We start from the raw sequence: 17,349 nt of genomic DNA, 5'->3' as shown, positions 1-17,349 counted from the left end.
TCAGTAAATGTGAGTTGTCTTTAGGATTCATCTTTTCAAGCTGACGGTCAATTCACTACTTCACTTCTCGAGCAGATGTAGGCTCCGTCTGGCTCTGTGGAAAGTTCTTTATGTTTAAGCAGATCTGGCTTCTACTGCCTGCTCAGCTCCTGTGTGACCTGCGACAACTCAGTTGACCTCTCTGAGTTTCAGATCACAGCATGTGAGGAAGAGTCTAGTCCAGTGATGGCCATGTGTTTGGTAATTTGTACTTGTTTAATGAATAAAAGGCATCTTTTTTTTTTAAGTATAGTCAGTTACAATGTGTCAGTTTCTGGTGTACAGCATGATGGCCCAGTCATACATTTATATACACATATTCATTTTCATATTCTTTTTCATAAAAGGTTATTACAAGATACTGAATATAGTTCCCTGTGCTAAAAAGGCATCTTTCTTTTTAATCTCAAGACTCCGCAAGATTCTCCTTTCCCTCCTCTGTCAGTCTCTGTCCCTTCCCAGCCTTTCCCAGTCCTGAATCAACCCTGAACAAGCTCTGGTAGAGGTCCTGGAATTTATTTTGGAGTCCTGTGTCTGTCCTTTGCCACAAGCCCCCAGATGACCGTTGACCCCCATGGCAGTCCTTCCAGCCAACACTGTCACACTCTGTCCCCCCACTGGGATCAGGGTCTCCCTGTATTGTCGAGTGTATGTATGACCAAGGGCTTAGTCTTGGCAGCCCTCTCAACTTGGAAGGTTAGACACATCCGCTCTTCCACATCCCCTAGCTGCTAGCTAAAATCCTATATGAAGTCCAGAACCCAAGGTCACCACCCACCAGATGCTTTTGAGCCAAACAGACATGAGTTTAAATCCTCGCTTTGGCTGATCAAGTCGCTCCAGCTCTCTAAGCCTCAGTTTCCTTACTTATAAAAACGGAAATAATAAGCCCTATCATTTACAGGCTTATTGGGAGGATTAAATACAACACTGTGTGCAAAGCATTTAGAACAGTATCTAGTTCATGCTAAATTGGCAGTAAAAGTTGGTCACTTCCTGTGGACACTTCCCATAACTCAGCCCTCACGTCGCCACTCAGATCAAGCCCCCGAACGTCTTCTGCAGCAGGATACAGCCCAAGTTCCCCACATCCCTTTCGTGCCATCTTAGTTCCCCAGCCTGAGTTCTTTATACCCTGACATACTCCCTTTCAATCCCCCTCAGAGGCTCTTGCATAACCTAGTAAAGTTTCACATTTTATATCTCAGGGTCACCCAGCCTCTTGGGAGTTCCTCTAAACTAACTGTGTGATTTAAAGACTGCTTGGAACTTTCCAGGTACCAAACCATTGCCCAATATTAGGAAGACAAGCAGGGTCTTGGGTGAGAGATGCCCCCAGAATGAGTCAAGACCACATCCTTCTCCTCTGAGCAGCAGAATATCCCAGCTTCTCCTGGTTCCCTATCGAGACTCTGCACTCCTCAGAGCTCTCTGGGTTGCAAGTGACAGAAACCCAACTCAACCTAGCTTAAGCAAAAAAGGGAATCAATTGGCTTACATTAAAGGTCCAGAGGGTAGTCTAGCTTTGAGCAAGACTTGATCCACAGTCCAGGAGATGGCATCAAGAATCTGCCTCCATTCCTCAACTCTTTGCTTCATGTTGGCTTCATTCTCAGACAAGTTCACTTCTTTTCATAGTAAAGAGGACAGCTCCAGGTAATACTTCTACCAGCTTAGCATCCCAATGGAAAGAGAACCCCTTTTCCCAGTGGTTCCATCTCAAGTCCTAAAAGGGAGTCTCTTCGGCTCTGATTGGGTCATGTTGTTACCGAACCAAACTTGGGTCTGCTCGCCTGCATGCAGTAAATCCAGTCTCCTGACACTGGGTTGTGGTGAAGGGAAGTGTAGCATTATTACAAAGCCAAGAGAGGAGTATGGATGGCCAATGCTTAAAAGACCTGAACTCTCTGATAGCTTTCAGGGGAAATTTTTTAAATATAGGGTGAAGGAGAGGGTTGTGGGGTGCATGATCAGCTTGTGAACATTCTTCTGATCGGTGGGAGGTGAAGCAATCAGGAGTCAACATTATCAACCTTCTGGTTCCAACCAGCCTGGGCACTATGTGCTTGTGGTCAGGATACAGTTAACTTCTTCTCTCTGGTGGGGGTTGCTCTATCTGCAAAACAGCTCAAGGACATGGCTCAGAATATTATCTAGAGCCCTTGAGGAAGAGCTAAAGGTCCTTGACTTTGTTTAATGGCTAAACTATTATTATTTTGTCTTGCTTGACTATTTTCCTTCATTTCTGCATTTTCTCACTGATTAAATTTGCTCTTTGGAACCCAGGGAAGGCCTAGGGGGCTGAAGTTTTTCTACAAACAAGAGGCAGAGGATGTTACCATTGTGTAAGTGAGGAATCTGTCCAGGGAAGGACCCGTAGGGTCCCGCTGGGTTAGAACATGGCCACCCCTCCCCCAGTCACGGTGGCCAGGGAGCTAATATGTATCGATTGATCAGCTCTGACTTGTATGTCCACCCTGGGAACTGAGGAGGGAGTCAGCTTCCCCCAAAACAACTGGGCTGAGTGCGGAAGGGGTGATTCCCCCAGGGTCAAGCGGGGCATCTGGTTAGAAGGAAGGGGAATGAACACTGAGGATGCTGAGTGAAAACGAAGGTGGCCATCAGTGGCTGGGAGTTCTAACAACCCCACTAGGGCATGCCAAGCCCAGAGCCAGGACTGTATCAGCTCTACTTAAGGAACGCTCCGCGATCAATCAGAGGCGAAGCCTGTGACTGCAGACTTCACGGCTGCAGAGTTCCTGTCTTCCTTCAGCTGTCAATCTTCCATCTCCCAACACACACCTTGCTGGTGCTGATCCCCAACCTGCTGTTGACACCTTGCGACTTAATTCCCACAGATGGGCGTCTGTGTTAAAGAGCGTGCCTTCTTGTCACTGAAATAACAGGATACTAAAACCTTTACAAATTGATATGCCAGACAAGAGGGAGGCAAAAATGAATGCTAAGTTTCCTTGCATAATACTCTGTGGGATGTGTTTTTCCCCCTAAGAATATTTTAGCATTAATTAAGATAAACAATGATATATGCTGAAAGACAATTGAATCTGTTCTCGGTTAAAAATGGCCTCGTTGTGTAAAAATAGTACCCAAATTATAGCAGATAAAGATGCAGGGGGAAAAATACTGTAAACCTTTCACATGATGAAAATAGAACTGCAAACCGGTAATGATGAAACCTCGAACAGACCTGGGGGAAGAAGGGAAGGACGGAGAAGAAGCAGGACGTGTCATCAGGCTTAATTCATTCACCTCCCCCCGGGAGCTGCTTGACTCCGCTTCTCTTCAATAATAACCACCCTCTAGCGTGGCGTGGTTAACATATGTTCTCAGGGAAGGTGGGGTTATTGTTACCGTTTCGTAAGTGAGGAAACTGCGCTTTAGAGAGTTTAGGTCAAGGTCACCCAGGGTATAAAATGGTAGAACCAGGCTTCAAACCAGGTTAGCTTAACTTGCCAGCCAAACACTCGCCACTGCTTTGTGCTGCACCCCTCTGTTCCCAGGGTCCCCCTGTGCTCTCTAACCAGCTCTTCAGGGCAGAGAGTAAGGCTGCCAGCTCACACCTATCATGTTTATGATGCGCCAGGCACTGTTCTAAGCCTTTCCTGTGTGTTGGCTTACTTAATCCTCACAACAATATCGGGAGATCATTACTGTCATTATACCCATTTTACAGGTGGGGAAAGTGAAATCGTTTGCCCACATTCAGGCACTAGTGGGAGCTGGAATTCCAGGCAAGTGACCTGGCTTCGGGGTCCGCGCTCTTTACCGCTATGCTGTACTGTTCCTCCTTTCCTTGGGGAACCTTTGTGACCTCCAAAGTCATTCCTCCAGCACCACTTTCCCCAGAGTGTCTTCAGGGATGACAGCATCTACCCAGATACAGTTTTGCATTTTAGAAGGGGATATTCTTATGCCTTTATCGAATAGCTACCCTGTAAATCTGAACATTCCTTGAGAGTCAGGAGTTTCTCGAATTCCTCCATCTCTCACTTAATCTTTCTGGTCAATGCCATGCATGTGATAAGGGTTCAGCGGTGTTTGACAAGGAGGCTGATGGAGGCTAGTTAATTTTGCTCCCATCCACGGCTGCCATCTATGTGCTGCGAGCCAACAGGTCATGGTCCTCGAGTGCATCTTTGTGCCAGGAGAGACTGGGTAAGGACGATGGACAGCTGTACACACCGCCACCCTCGCCTGGAGGAATAATTCAAAACCGCGTCGGGGTTTCTTCTTAGATACGTGTTTATTCACTTGGCTCACCTATTCACTCAGTTATTCAACCCTCCCTTCACTCATTCCCTGACTTACTGGTGTCTCACCCAAAAATCACTGAGTGGCTGCCCTGCACCAGACGCTCTGCTTGGCCCTTGGGAATAAAATAGTGCACACAACCCCACAGACTCACCAGATGGACAGAAGACGAAAGAGTGGCTCCCAGCTTAGCCAGGGCATCGGGAAAGCAGCACCATTAGCCATTAATTTATGCAGCCTCCCAGCCTCGCACACTCCAAGCAGTAGCGGGAAACTGAAAGTCCATCTCATGTCTCTGACTTTGTTCGTGGTAAGAAGGTCGATTCTTGGCACATCAGATGCACAAGGTCCACAGCCCTTGCTGCAAAGTTCTGGCTGTAAGATATTGGGCTGAAAATCTCTCTTCCACTCTCCATCATTCTTGGACCTTCCTGAGCTGAACCTGCCTTTGCTTTTCTTTCTAATGAGAGGATGGTGTGTGAGCTTCTTCTTGGCCACCCTTGGCTTCTCCAAGCAAAAAAAAATTTTTTTTCTCCACAGTGACAACAGCTTGACTGGATTTTAAGAGTTGTATTACTTCCCTTTAAACCATTTATCATGTTCCTACTGTGCGTCGGTAAATCCACATGTGTTGTCTTTAGGATGGGTGCTGTTAATGCCTGCTTAAAAGTCGGGAATCAATGAGCCTTGTAAAAAAATAATTCAAACAATTTAGAGAAGTGTAGGGACACTCAACTACTGAAAATGTTAAAAACTATTATTTTATCTCGAGCTTCCTAATACAAATCTGTTCCGTTTGAGTTGGTGGTAATATATTCACAGCTCTCTCTCCATTTCTCTCCTATATATATATTTATATATATATATAAAAATATATATAATTTAATATAAATGGAATGATCACAAACGCTTTTTTATTGCGCATACTTTTTTAACATGTGTAGATGTGTATATACGTGCCTCTCTATGTATATAATATGCATTGCTTGTTACAATTAGAGATACAATGTATGCCTTAACATTTGCAAAGCATCAAGCAATACAGAAATGTGTAAGTCGAACATGAAAGTTCTCCCAAACTCCAGCCCACCCAGCCCCCTCCACCCCCCTCCCCAGGCAGCCAGCACCAGCATGGTAAGAGCTCCGGCTTCAGGCAGGCTTTTCCACCACTATTAGCACAAATTAGCCAACCAGAGAGGAACATTCTCAGCAGTTAGAATGAACACTTCTTTTCTTTCTCCTTTCCTCCCCTTCCATCTTTTTTCTCTCCTCAGGAAAACAATGACAGGAAACAAGGCATACCTTTCCTTACCTTTGTCCATATTTTTAATAATATCTGTAAACATGCAAATATATGTTAATCACTAGGGTGATCATCGTTGGTTTTATCATAAGGGGTCTTGTAACATACATTTTCTCCATCTCGCTTGTGTCATGAACCAGAAAGCATGGTTCAGTGCACGCATCCTAAGAAATTCACAGATTTACAGCGGCATTCACTTTAATGGCTGCGTAATGGTCCACGGTTTGGAGCATCATCGGGTACTGTCTTTCCCCCAGCCCAGATTTTACCACTAGAGAGCAGCAGCCACAGAACGTGTGGATGTCCCCCTCCCCCGGCCCCGTCTGGAGATGGGGAAGACCATCGAACTCTATTTTTTTTTCTATTCCCCACAAGCCTCTGCTTTTGACATTCAAACGCCATGAACAGACTCTCTCTAGTCTTCATTTTGCTGTCATCCTCTTTCTCCTGGCAGAGCGAACACTGAAGGGCTTGGCTGAGTAGGTGAAAAGCAAAGGTAATGAGAGGGGAGGAAGTGAATAAGGAAAAAACACACTTTTGTTTCAAAAATATTCTTCCTCTGCACAATTACAATACTTTCATGGCGCTCTACAGTTTGCAAAGTCCTTCCCACTTTGCATTTGAAGCGCACGCTCACCCACTCACCTGGGTGCTCCGTCTTCCCTCATCCTTCTGGAATCTTTTTAGCCATCACTTGGCCGGGAAGCCTTTGCAGGTCTACTGGGCAGGTCTGAGGGCTCCCGCTCCAGCCTCCTCACGCCCCTGCAAGGAAGTGTTTTGAAAAACGAGTGAGTGACATTGACATTATTTACAGGATATATCTTTCCCATTACCAAAAGTTTCAAATTTTTACAAAAAGAGAAACCACAGTATAATAAATGTCCACAAACCCATCACTGAGAAGTATGCCGAGGATAACTGAACTCACTCTAACTTATTTTAAAACATAAAAACCTCTTACAAATTCTAGCGAATTTTAGAAACTAGTGCACCACTTCCCAGAGCTCACATCAAGTGGCTTGAAGATCCCAGCTCTTGGAGAACGTTGTCCAAGGGAAGTCAGAGCTGGGCAGTAGTTAAAGCAGTGAAAACAGATTCCATTGAGGGCCACTGCAATGGGGGGAAGAGGCCTCAGTAGAGAAGTGGGCTCGGTTCTGAATACTGCATGGACAAGGGGGGTTGGCCAAGGAGCAGGGTGGGGGTCAATGGATGGAAAGCTACTAGTAAGAGGAAACGCCAGGGTAAGGAGGGATTTCTGGCTAAGCTGACTTGACAGGATTCTTGCTGAAGGAAGGCCAGGGTGATCATCACCTGAGGGATGGTGGAGGATGAAAAATTTCACCAGATGTCGAGGGTGGAGGTTCATCTAAACCAACTTGAGCAGGATTCTTGCTAAAACCAGGCAGAGAAAAGGTGGACACAGAAGCTCAAGATTAGGGCTTTGCTGAGAAGAGGGCTCAGAGGAGCCTGACTGAAGTTTGGTCAAAGAGTCTTTGTCAGCCTTCAGGTTTCATTTTGGGAGGTAAAGTAATGAAGGTACCACTGCATCCATCCATTCCCTCTTCTTGCCACACCCCCGCTTTTCATTTGGGATCAAACTTACCCCCAGTTTTAGCCCAAGTGATTCAAGTGGACCTTCACCTCCTGCAGTTGTGGGGGTGGGGGAAACTTTGACCTCCTCCCAAATCAGGAGCATCCTGTGATTTTTCCAAAGCCAGTGAAACACAAGGAGACTTCTGCCGAGAATGCTGGGTCAGAGGCTAGCTCTCTACTACACAGAAGTTGAAGCTTTGAGGATATAAGCTGAGCATTTCTGCAGCCATTTTGCCACCAGGAGGAGCGAGCCTGCTGAAAATAGAGTCAACACAGGGGAAAGCAGAACTGAGAGATGGCAAGAAACTGGGTCCTGATGAGGCCATTGGAGTCCCTAGATCCCCAGTGCATTGATCTAAATGAGTGACCTAAGCCAACAAATATCCTTTTCTGCTTGAGCCAGTTTGAGCTGAGTTTTCTATTTCTTGCTCCTGACAAGTTCTGATACCTGTGAATCAGGAGGACAAAGAAGCTGTTAACAAGGAATCAGAAGGGACAGTCTGAGCATGCGCTGGCAACATAGCTCCCACGCCAATGATTGGGGTTTTACCAGGACACAGTCGTTTCAGGGGTTGGATTCGGGGTCCAAGAATCAGGTGGTTATAAGTGGCAGGGCACAGACCTGCTGACTCCTAGTCCATTGCCTGTTCTCTCACTCCCCACTTTAAAGCCATCTTTGTGGGTCCAAGGAGGGAGAGCACTCCTCACAGGAAATGTTCTGAGGCAGCAACATCATGTATCTCTCTCCACCCACCATCACTGAGGCACCCCTTCTGGTCAATAATCCTTTCCCATCTTCCTCAATCTCTACTGATCATATTTTCTAGCAAGTCCTGAGAGAGGGGCCGACAGAATCAGGCTCCACCCACACGCCTGCCAAGCCAAAACGGAATGGATTTAGAGATGCACCTCGTTATTTGGGCCCCCTACCCCTGCTGTCACTGCATGCAGCAATTAAGGTAGAATTTCCCATGAGAGCTGAATACCAATCACCCTCCACAGTGGTATCGAGGCTGTTCATTATCTGACCAGAGAGAAGTCACTGACTATTTGATGTCTAATTTGGGCTGCAAACTGCAGGTCATTTGGGCTGGTGTGTTGTAGCCAGGCATGGAGGATGAGGGGCAAATCCTTCATCACACTCAGAAAGGACAGCCAAAGCCCCGCTCTAATTTCTCTCCATGACACAAGTCAGTCGGATGTGTCCATAGGACACAAGAATGTGTGCCTCTGATGGGACCTGACTTGGCATTGCTGATGTCCAGCAAAAGCCACATTGGCTCCAGGCTGTCACCTCCTAAGCCTCTTCATCCTCTTTCTGCTGAATTAGAGCACAACCTCCCAGGTAAAGGAATAACCAGCATTTCTCTGCTGAGCAAGAAGAGCACGTCAGTGCCATGACTAGAACTAGACCTAGACTTGACCTTGACCTAGACCTTGACATAGACTTAGACCTTGACCTAGACCTTCAACTACACCTAGAACCAGAATCGTGCCATTGGTCAAGACTGGACAGAGGACCATGGGGAAACTGGAACCAAGGTCATCTGAAGCACCAGCTGGTTGACCTCATTGTATTTCCTGCAGTTGCTCTGGCTTCAGCCTTGTGGCATTGCTGAATCTCTACAAGGAAACCCTCTAGAAAGCTCTTCCTGTACAGTAGTTAGAAGGTGGTATTAGCTGGGGCTTACCTCAGCTTACTATTACTAAGGGTAGTCTGCTCTAATATGTCTTTTCTATATAAAATAAAACAGAACATTTTATTAAAAAGTTAAATATAATCCTCAATGAGTTTTTCTAACCACAGATCATATGCAATTGAAGGCATGATTCAAAAATACACCATTTGATAACTTTCTGACTGGTCCTTAAATCTTATCAACCCCTCTCTTTTTATTTATGTTTTCAACTTTCTTTCTTTTATTTTATTTTTTAATTGAAGTACAGTCAATTACAATGTGTCTGTTTCTGGTGTACAGCACAGTGTCCCAGTCATGCATATACATACATATGTGCCCATCAATAGATGACTGGATAACGAAGTTGTGGTATATTTATGCAGTGGAATACTATTCTGCCATAACAAAGAGTAAAATAATGCCATTTGCAGCGACCATGGATGGACCTAGAGATAGTCATTCTTAAGTGAAATAAGCCAGAAAGAGAAAGAAAAATACCATGTGAGATCACTCATATGTGGAATCTGAAAAAAAAAAAAATAGGACACTATGAACTTATGTACAAAACAGAAACAGACTCGCAACCCCTCTTACTTTAACCCAGCTCATATTAGTTACCCATCAAATGTTTAATATATATTAATACAGTTTATAAATGCTAATGCATCATACACATGTGAAATTTAAATATCCACCTGACCCCTCTCTCACTCCTGCTGAATGTGGAGTTTTACACTTCCAGGAATGTAGGATTCCAGGAACGAGTCTCTTCAAATCTTCTTTGCATCTCTAATCATGTGGAAGCTGGGCTGTTTGCAGTGCCTTTAAGTCCCCACCCCACTGGATTCACAACAACAGTGAGATCACACTTAAAAGTGTGACACCATAAAAGCAACGCTTCTCTAGTGTAACTACTAAAAACCACATTGAAACCAGCATTGCAAGGTTTTAAAATAGACACAAAGCAGTTTTGCCCTGTAGTTCTCATCAAAGGAGTACCCGGACAAGGATCGTGAAAAGTGGGGATGGTTCACTCCAGCAGGATGAGGTCTTCCGTAAGATTAGAGGAAGAGAGACGCGGGTTATGCACAGGATAGAAAGTTCTGACAATCAATGGTCATGGAATGTGGGTTAAGAGGCTGACCAGAGCAGCGTCCTCATCGTGGGCCCCTGTCCTCCCAACAAAGCGATGTGTGCGGAGTTTCCTAAATAAAGAGTAAGCTTGCCCAGCGATGCTCAGGGGAGTGGCCTGCCCCTCTGTCTTACAAGCACATGTGGCGAGACATTGCCACTGAAATCACTGCCTGTGCTCTCTCCTCCATGGGTTCCTGTTGCTGCTAACTCCTTCCCCTAATCTAGCGGCAACTAGGTTTTATGACATTTATTTATTTAAGGAAGGGATTGCAGAAGAGCAGAGAGAAGCCTGTGAGCTTCAAATGGCTCATATTGTGAATCTCAAAACTTGGGCTTTTGAGCTTCAAAAGGGCATCTCTAAAGAAAATCGGAGCATAAAAAAAATTGCAGTTGGGCAAAGGAAAGTTCTCACCTCCCTGACTGGAAGCAGTTTTTGAGTCTGGGAGAGGAAAAGTTTTTTTTTTTTAAAGCCAAGGGCAGTGAAAAGGGAGGAAAGCTGATCGGGTCTGGGATGAAGGGACCACACACACACACACACATGCGGAAAACCCCCTGAGTGGTGCAGAGCTCACCCCAGCCCCCCTCAAATGTCTCCTGGAACAGGGACTCTCATTACCAGTCCCAGGGACTGCGTGGGAGCCCAGCTGGACCCCCAGACATTGAGTTTGCGCTGTCTCTGCTGTTCTAAATTAAGTTAGCACCTAGGATGCGAGGGAACAAGAAAACAAGCTGGGGATTCTTTCCTACAAAGGGATGGTTCCCAAATGTCAGCATACATCAGATGACCTGTTCAAACCCAGACTGCCAGATGCCACCCCCAGAATTGCTGATTCAGTGTGTCTGGAGTGTGGCCCAAAGATTGCACTTCTAGAAACTTCCCAAGGAATGCTGATACTGTTCCTCCCGAGGGCTCCACTTTGAGACCCAGTCCTCTAAATAGAATGTCAAAAATCACATCTGTGGGACCACCCTGCTTGAAAGGGCTTCTGCCCGTCCCCACAGTGGTAGACATTTCTGTATCCAACCTCCACGAGAGAGAAAAATTGGAGTTCAGAGAGGTGAAGCACCTTGATCAAGGTCACAAAGCACAAAAGCAGGGAAGCAGAGCTGAAATCCAGGTCTCCCAGGGGTCCATCCAGTTCTCCCTTCCTTCCGTAACGGGGCTAAGGTTGGGCCTTGGATCTCTGCTGCCGGAAGCCCTGCTCCGAATGGCTGGAACCCCGGGGGCCGGGAGCTGCAGCCGGTCTGCTGCGTCCGGGGAATTAGGGATGCCGGGCCGAGGCCCTGCTCCACGCGAGTGAGAGCTGCTCTTGCAGGGGCCCGCGGCCCCCGCTGCTCCTGCTGGGTTACGTGTTGCAGCTCTCGGGGACGGCTTTCGCTTGGTCTCACTCGCTTCTGGAGCACTGGTTTTGCCCACTTAGCGCATTTAGCTTTATATGTCGTCCTCGCACGCTCTGTCCTCTTACTGCGGACAGCTGAGCCCTTTTTCTTTAATTCTCTCCTGGTGTTCTTCCCAGGGGACAAAAGGACGAGAAAATGGCCCAGGAAAGAGAGCGAAAGGAGACCGGACCTCAGCCTCAGCGACGAGAATGCCAAGAGCAAACTCCCCTCGCGGGAGGGGTGCTCCCCCCCCCCCCCTTTCTTCATCTCCTTTACCCGAAAGGAGGTGTGGGGAGGGGCAAAGAGCAGAGACTTCACGGCCTGATCCTGCTTCCAGCCAGCTCTCCGCCTGCCTGCAGACACAGTAATGTTAGCAGCACTAAGAACTCACGAGGACTTACCACTCCGCCAAGCACCTCACCATTACATGCAGATCTACTTCCTGCTCTAGGAACCGAGGGGACTCGAACCCGAGACTGTTCCTCTTTCACATCCCAGACTCTTAAACCCTCTCCAGAGGCCACTCTCATCCTTGGCGAAAACACTGAATAACTGTCAGTTTCCTTGTCTCGGGAACCTGGTCCAGCGTCTGCCGTCTCTGGGGCTCGTCCTCCCATTTACCTTCAATCCTCGGCACAAAGGAAGGCCAGTCCCTCGAACCTGCTCAGAGAGCATCACACTCAAAGCTTGCTTAGTGGCACCACGATCTTCACAGAGTCGTCTCCTGACCCCGGAGGGACCACAGAGATGTCTCTGGAGCCGTGGTGGAGCCAGGGGGAAGCCAGGTGAGGTCCCCAGGCTGCCCCTTCCTCCTCCTACTGCCCCTTCTTTGAGAAGGGCTCCACCTTCCCTTGTTGGATTCAGGAAGATTAAAAGTTGGAAACCACTGATTTTGTTCAGCTTCCTTAATCTCCAGCTGGGAAATAGGGCCTCATGCATTTCTATAGCCGGGACGCTTTGGGATCTCGGGGTGACTCATGGACAGTAGAACTTAATGTCTGGTCAAGAGAGTCAGGAGGTCCTGATAATATGTGGCGTCTGCTGTGGCATAAATGGCAGAGAATGTCCTGGTCCAAATGTGATTCAATGAGTGAGACCTTCACAGAATGAGGCCAGCTCCCTTCTCACTGCCCTATCGACTTCCAACACATCACCCCGAATTCTGACATCCATGTGACAAGGCGAGAGTCACCGGGGAAGGTTACAGCAGCACAGCCAAGTCTGACTTTTTTTATTTTCTGACTGAGCTTTTTCATTTTCCAACTGGGTCATGATGAAATGTCCCAACCATCCAGACCATATACCAAAAATCATAAGCATACTCCTTTCCCCTGTCCCAGTCTGTCACACTGGGGCTGGAAGGGCAGGGGAAGGGGAGGGCACCTTTGGCTTCTGTCTGATGCCCCTGTCCCTCTCCATCTGGGCTTGGCAGAGCTGCCAATGAAATGATATCACCTCAATCGACAGGGCAGGTGCACAAGAAAGTCTGTCAGCGTCTCCCATCCTGGTCCTCAACTTTAATGAAAGGGTTGAGGACACTGTGGTCACCCTTGACAGTGTCCCAGAAGGAAAATCACACATCCTTCCTGCTGAGCACCCTGGAGGGAAACTGACTTCTCATGTCCCTGAGAACTGTTCATCCGTCGGCTTCCCCAGGTCCCTCTCACAGATGCCCTTTGGCCAGTGTTTATGTCAGAGTTGGATTCATGATACAAGTGGATAAATCTGACCAGATTTATCCAGATAGCTCTTGCTCAGCTCCATTAACTGGGTGTCACAGATGCAGTTCTGTGCATCTCGGGCCATGGAAAGCTATCTGATTTAAGAAAATGTCAGATATTAGGAAAGAGGGCAAATCTTGAGCAGTTCCTCCGTGGCCCTGAGAGTTCACCATGAATTGAATCTGAAGTTCCAGGCCATGTGTATCAGTTATCTCTTGCTGCATAACAAACCACCCTGAAACTCACTGGGTTGAAACAGCAAGAATCTCTGGTTGCCCCTGAGACAATGTGTCAGCCGGTGGTTCTTCCTGTCTCAGCTGGGTCCGTGGTCTGGTCATCTGTGGGTCAGGTAGGTGGCTTTGCTGTGGGCTGGATTCCCTCTCACATCTGGGGGGAGTGGCCGGCCATAAGATAGGGCATCTTGTCTGTTCTCCACAAGACCTCCCATCCTCCAGCAGACCAGCCCAGGCTTGTTGCAGAGCTGGCACCAAAGGAACTAGCAGAACTGTGCAAAGCCTAGGCTTGGAGCCATCACAAGGCCAGCCCTGATCCAAGGGCTGCAAAGACAGACTCCACGTCTGGAGAGCAGGAGCCATGAAGTCATACTGCAAAGGGCAGGGCAGGAGGCTGGAGAACTGGGGTGTTTTTCTCAGCCATCTACTACACCATCTGAAATTAATAACAGAGCTTAACAAAACAGTGATCCGGAGAGGTTCAGTTACTTGTCCAAAATCCCAAGATGTTTTAGAACAGAGGTTCTCATCCCTAGCACTACTGACATCTGAGACTGGATGATTCTCTGTTGAGAGGACTGTCCTGTACAGTAGGGTGTTTACCAGCACCCCAGCCTCTACTCACAAGATGCTAGTGTCACCCCCACCCCAGTTATGACAAACAGGAACATCTCCAGGCGTTGTCCAATGTCCCCTGGGCAGACAGCCCCACCCCCTGAGTTGAGAAGCACTGCTCTGAAGCCAAAACCAGGACTACCTCACTCCCCTCTGCCCAGAACTAGACTCTCACGAGAAAATGATCCTCAACAGGGGCTGTGATTGTCACTGCAGTTTGGGAGTGACAAAGCAGCCCCTTCTCTCTCCTCTCGCTCCCTCTCTGTTTGTTCTGTCTTGGTTCTCCACGGATCTGGACCCCAGCTGCTGGAGAGGCTTCAGACGAGGAACCCCCGGGCCGCCCTCCCCCGCCCCAGCCCCACCACTCCCACTGCCAATCGGACCCTGTTCCCTGGAACAGGAAACATTCGCCCTACAAGAGGCGAGCAGGCCTGTTTTCAATCTCAGTTAACTTTTACAGCAGTTTCCCCCATTTGCCAGCCACTCCGGCTGCATGCGAAAGCGTTTGCTGCTTCCTTGGCTGGATATTTCTTATCCTGTGTCAATTAGCACGATGAAGGGAATCTAATAATGATGTATGGGCTGTGCCCGTGCGGCGGGTGCGTGAGGCTCTGCACGCGGGTGGGTAGATAATGGGTTCTGGACGCCACCGGACCTGATTCTCTGGGTTCCCAGCAGCACCCAGAGCGACTCATTTCTGGGTGCAGTTTGACAAAAAGAAAGAAAGAAACAGAGAAAGAAAGAAAGAAAGAGAGAAAGAAAGAGAGAAAGAAAGAAAGGGGAAGGAAGGAAGGAAGGACGAAGAGAAAAAGAAAAAAGCTAGAGAGACCTCTGTAACCAGGCATGTCAAGTCTAAAGGGGACTGGGGATCATTCTGCCCAGTCTCCCCCTGGTACACATCAGCCACCTTGACCCCACAGAGATCAAATGGCTTGTCCAAAGTCAGCTGGTCTGTTAATACCAAATTCAAGCCTGAAAATCACATTTTCGGATGCCCAGTCCAATATTCTTCTTATGCTTTTTTTTTTTTTTTTTTTTTTTTTTGCTTTGAAACACACACTTTTTTTTTTCTTTCCAAACTCTATTTTCCAAGTCACCTTATTCTTCACTGAAATATTCAACAGGTATCGAATGCCTTACAAGCCCAAAGCTCTGGGTGAGGGCTCTCTTCCTGCAGGGATCGCTCAATCCGATTAAGGACAGGAGGCTGAGAGAGGAGGCGACAAGTCAGAATTTGTTCAGTCCTAGAGAGTTGCCTTGGTGAGGTGGGGCGGCACAGAGGAGAGAGCTTTGCTCCATGTCAGAATGCAGGCATGGCTTTTTCCCTCCACAGGCGTCGCTGAAGACAAAAATCAATCCGTCTTCAACCCCGGGCCAGAGTGATGGGAAGGACCAGGACCTGAGACGTGGACCATTTATTTTCTGCAGCCAGCACCGCGGACGGGAAAGTCTGATAAATTCAGAACCACCGCCATCTGGTGGTCATAGTAGAGAGAGCCAGGGAGCATCTCTTGATAAAATTTTCCTAGCGCTTCTGCTGATGGGTTTCTATCAAAAAAGTGAGCTGCTTGTACAAAATGACCTCATTTAAGTAAAATTTAAAAGTTTTATAGAGGTTAAGCTGAATGTACCATGCTACATCTGGAAGGAGGCTCACCAAAACCGTTACAAGTAGTATTTCTGAGTGATGTGTGTTTTGTTCTAGTGCACTTCTTTTTATCAAATGATTTTTTTAAAACAGTGAACATGAAACCTTCTTAACCAACGAAAATGATAAAATTATACTCATTTTGGAGAGAAAAAAATAAGTGCAGAGATTGATGGTAATAAATCATTGGGTCAGTCCTATGTACTGGCTAATCTTTTAATAGAAATAAAACCAGGTCAAAAGGAAACTAAAGAGTAGCCTTGAAGAGGGAAAGCAGAGAGGAAATGTCACACAAGGTCAAGAATATCAGCCGGAGCAGTTAAGCAAAGCCTTTATACTGAGTAGCGCCAAGTAATATACAAAGTGCTTTGATGAGCCTTTGGGAAGCAAAGCGCTCCCTGCCCCTTCCCCCAACTCCCTCCCACCCACTCCCCCACCCTGCATGGCTCCATGAAGTTCTGTCTGGGTCCTGCTAAGCTGTATCATAATTTGTCGATTGTGATCGTAATAAATAACACTGACACTGAACATTGATGTCTGGCACTGCACCAAGCATCCCACATGCATTGCTACATTCAGTCCTCACAACCAGCCCCTCCCGAGGTAGACAATATGATGATCCTCCGTGAAAGCTCCGAGAACTGGCGTCTCACCCACTTACTCATGGAACCTATGACACCAAATCCTGTATTGTATTTGGCTTTTATCCCCCCTACCTACATGGTGGTACCTGGTGGGTGGATGGCTGAATCGATGGATGGTGTGTTGTGAAAAGCACAAAACTAAGAAGAAGAAAAAAAAAACTTCCATTGAAATGAAGCTTTACTGAGCACTTACCAGGTACTAGACAGGCTGACAAGTGCTGAGAGTAAAAAGACTTGTAAGATCAAATCCCATGGTGCTCCCTTCGGTGAAATAGAGGCCCTAGGAGAGTCACTTTTGTGCAGGAGGATCAGAATTCTGTTATTATCATCATTATTGTTATTCAGATCGAATCTCAATGGAAAATAGAGGTAGCACTCAATTTCGCCTCATTGGCGGAAATTGTTAATAAGCACAGAAGCGTGGAAAGCTAAAGTGTGGTGACACCAAGCTTCCGCACGTATCAGAATCCTGCTCTTTAAGAGGATAAGTTAAAATGCAGACTGTGGGGCCCCACACCTGATTGCTAGTTCCCAAGGTGGCCCCCAAATTTGCATTTTGAGTAAATTCCCAGGCGAGGCTGACTTAGCTCATTCAGGGGAACTACATGAGGGTGAGAGCAGTAACCTGGGGCTGGCAGCGGTGGAGGGCTTGTTACCACCCCAAACCTGCAGGGACAAGGAGACCGGAGGTTGCCACAGCTTGGAAAGAGGGTGTGTCATAGAGAAGGCCACCTTGAACGGGGCAGGCTTTTGGTGGAGGCAGGAGCTAGCTTTCAGGAGGAGGGTTGGAGAACAAACACTGTAGCCTCCCCCCTCCCTCCTCCTAACAGGTCTAACCCAGCCAGAGTTGATGAGGTTCAAATGGCTCAGTCTTCCAGAGAAAGCGGATCTGGGGGACAGGTGGGAGATATCTGGCACACACGTGCTGGGTTTAAAGTATCAGAGAGACATCCAAGAGGAGATGCTGGGCAGGAAACAGTGCAGGCTGGAGCTCAAAGAGGAAATCCTGGAGACCAAGAACACAGCCTGTCCCGTCTGCACTGCTGGTCCAACCAAGATGCCCAGAGATTTCACAGTGGATCCAAGGA

The 17,349-nt window shown here is 47.4% G+C and overlaps 1 long non-coding RNA gene across 2 annotated transcripts in view; it reads right to left on the bottom strand.

Annotated features, from left to right (window-relative positions):
* Positions 1-17,349, bottom strand: part of LOC116657610 — a 231,280-nt gene that overhangs the window by 47,533 nt on the left and 166,398 nt on the right. The window contains exons 5-6 of one of the 2 annotated variants that reach the window (XR_004312792.1): positions 6,926-7,459; positions 6,260-6,376 (exon numbers count right to left, since the gene is read on the bottom strand). This is a non-coding gene — a long non-coding RNA (uncharacterized LOC116657610). The remainder of the gene's footprint in view (positions 1-6,259; positions 6,377-6,925; positions 7,460-17,349) is intronic. The other variant, XR_004312793.1, reaches the window with a different exon arrangement.

Source organism: Camelus ferus, chromosome 18 (assembly GCF_009834535.1).
Source record: "Camelus ferus isolate YT-003-E chromosome 18, BCGSAC_Cfer_1.0, whole genome shotgun sequence".
In the NCBI taxonomy this organism is placed as follows: domain Eukaryota; kingdom Metazoa; phylum Chordata; class Mammalia; order Artiodactyla; family Camelidae; genus Camelus; species Camelus ferus.
The sequence above is the reverse complement of the archived record's forward strand: the minus strand, read 5'-3'. Positions and strand labels throughout refer to the sequence as shown.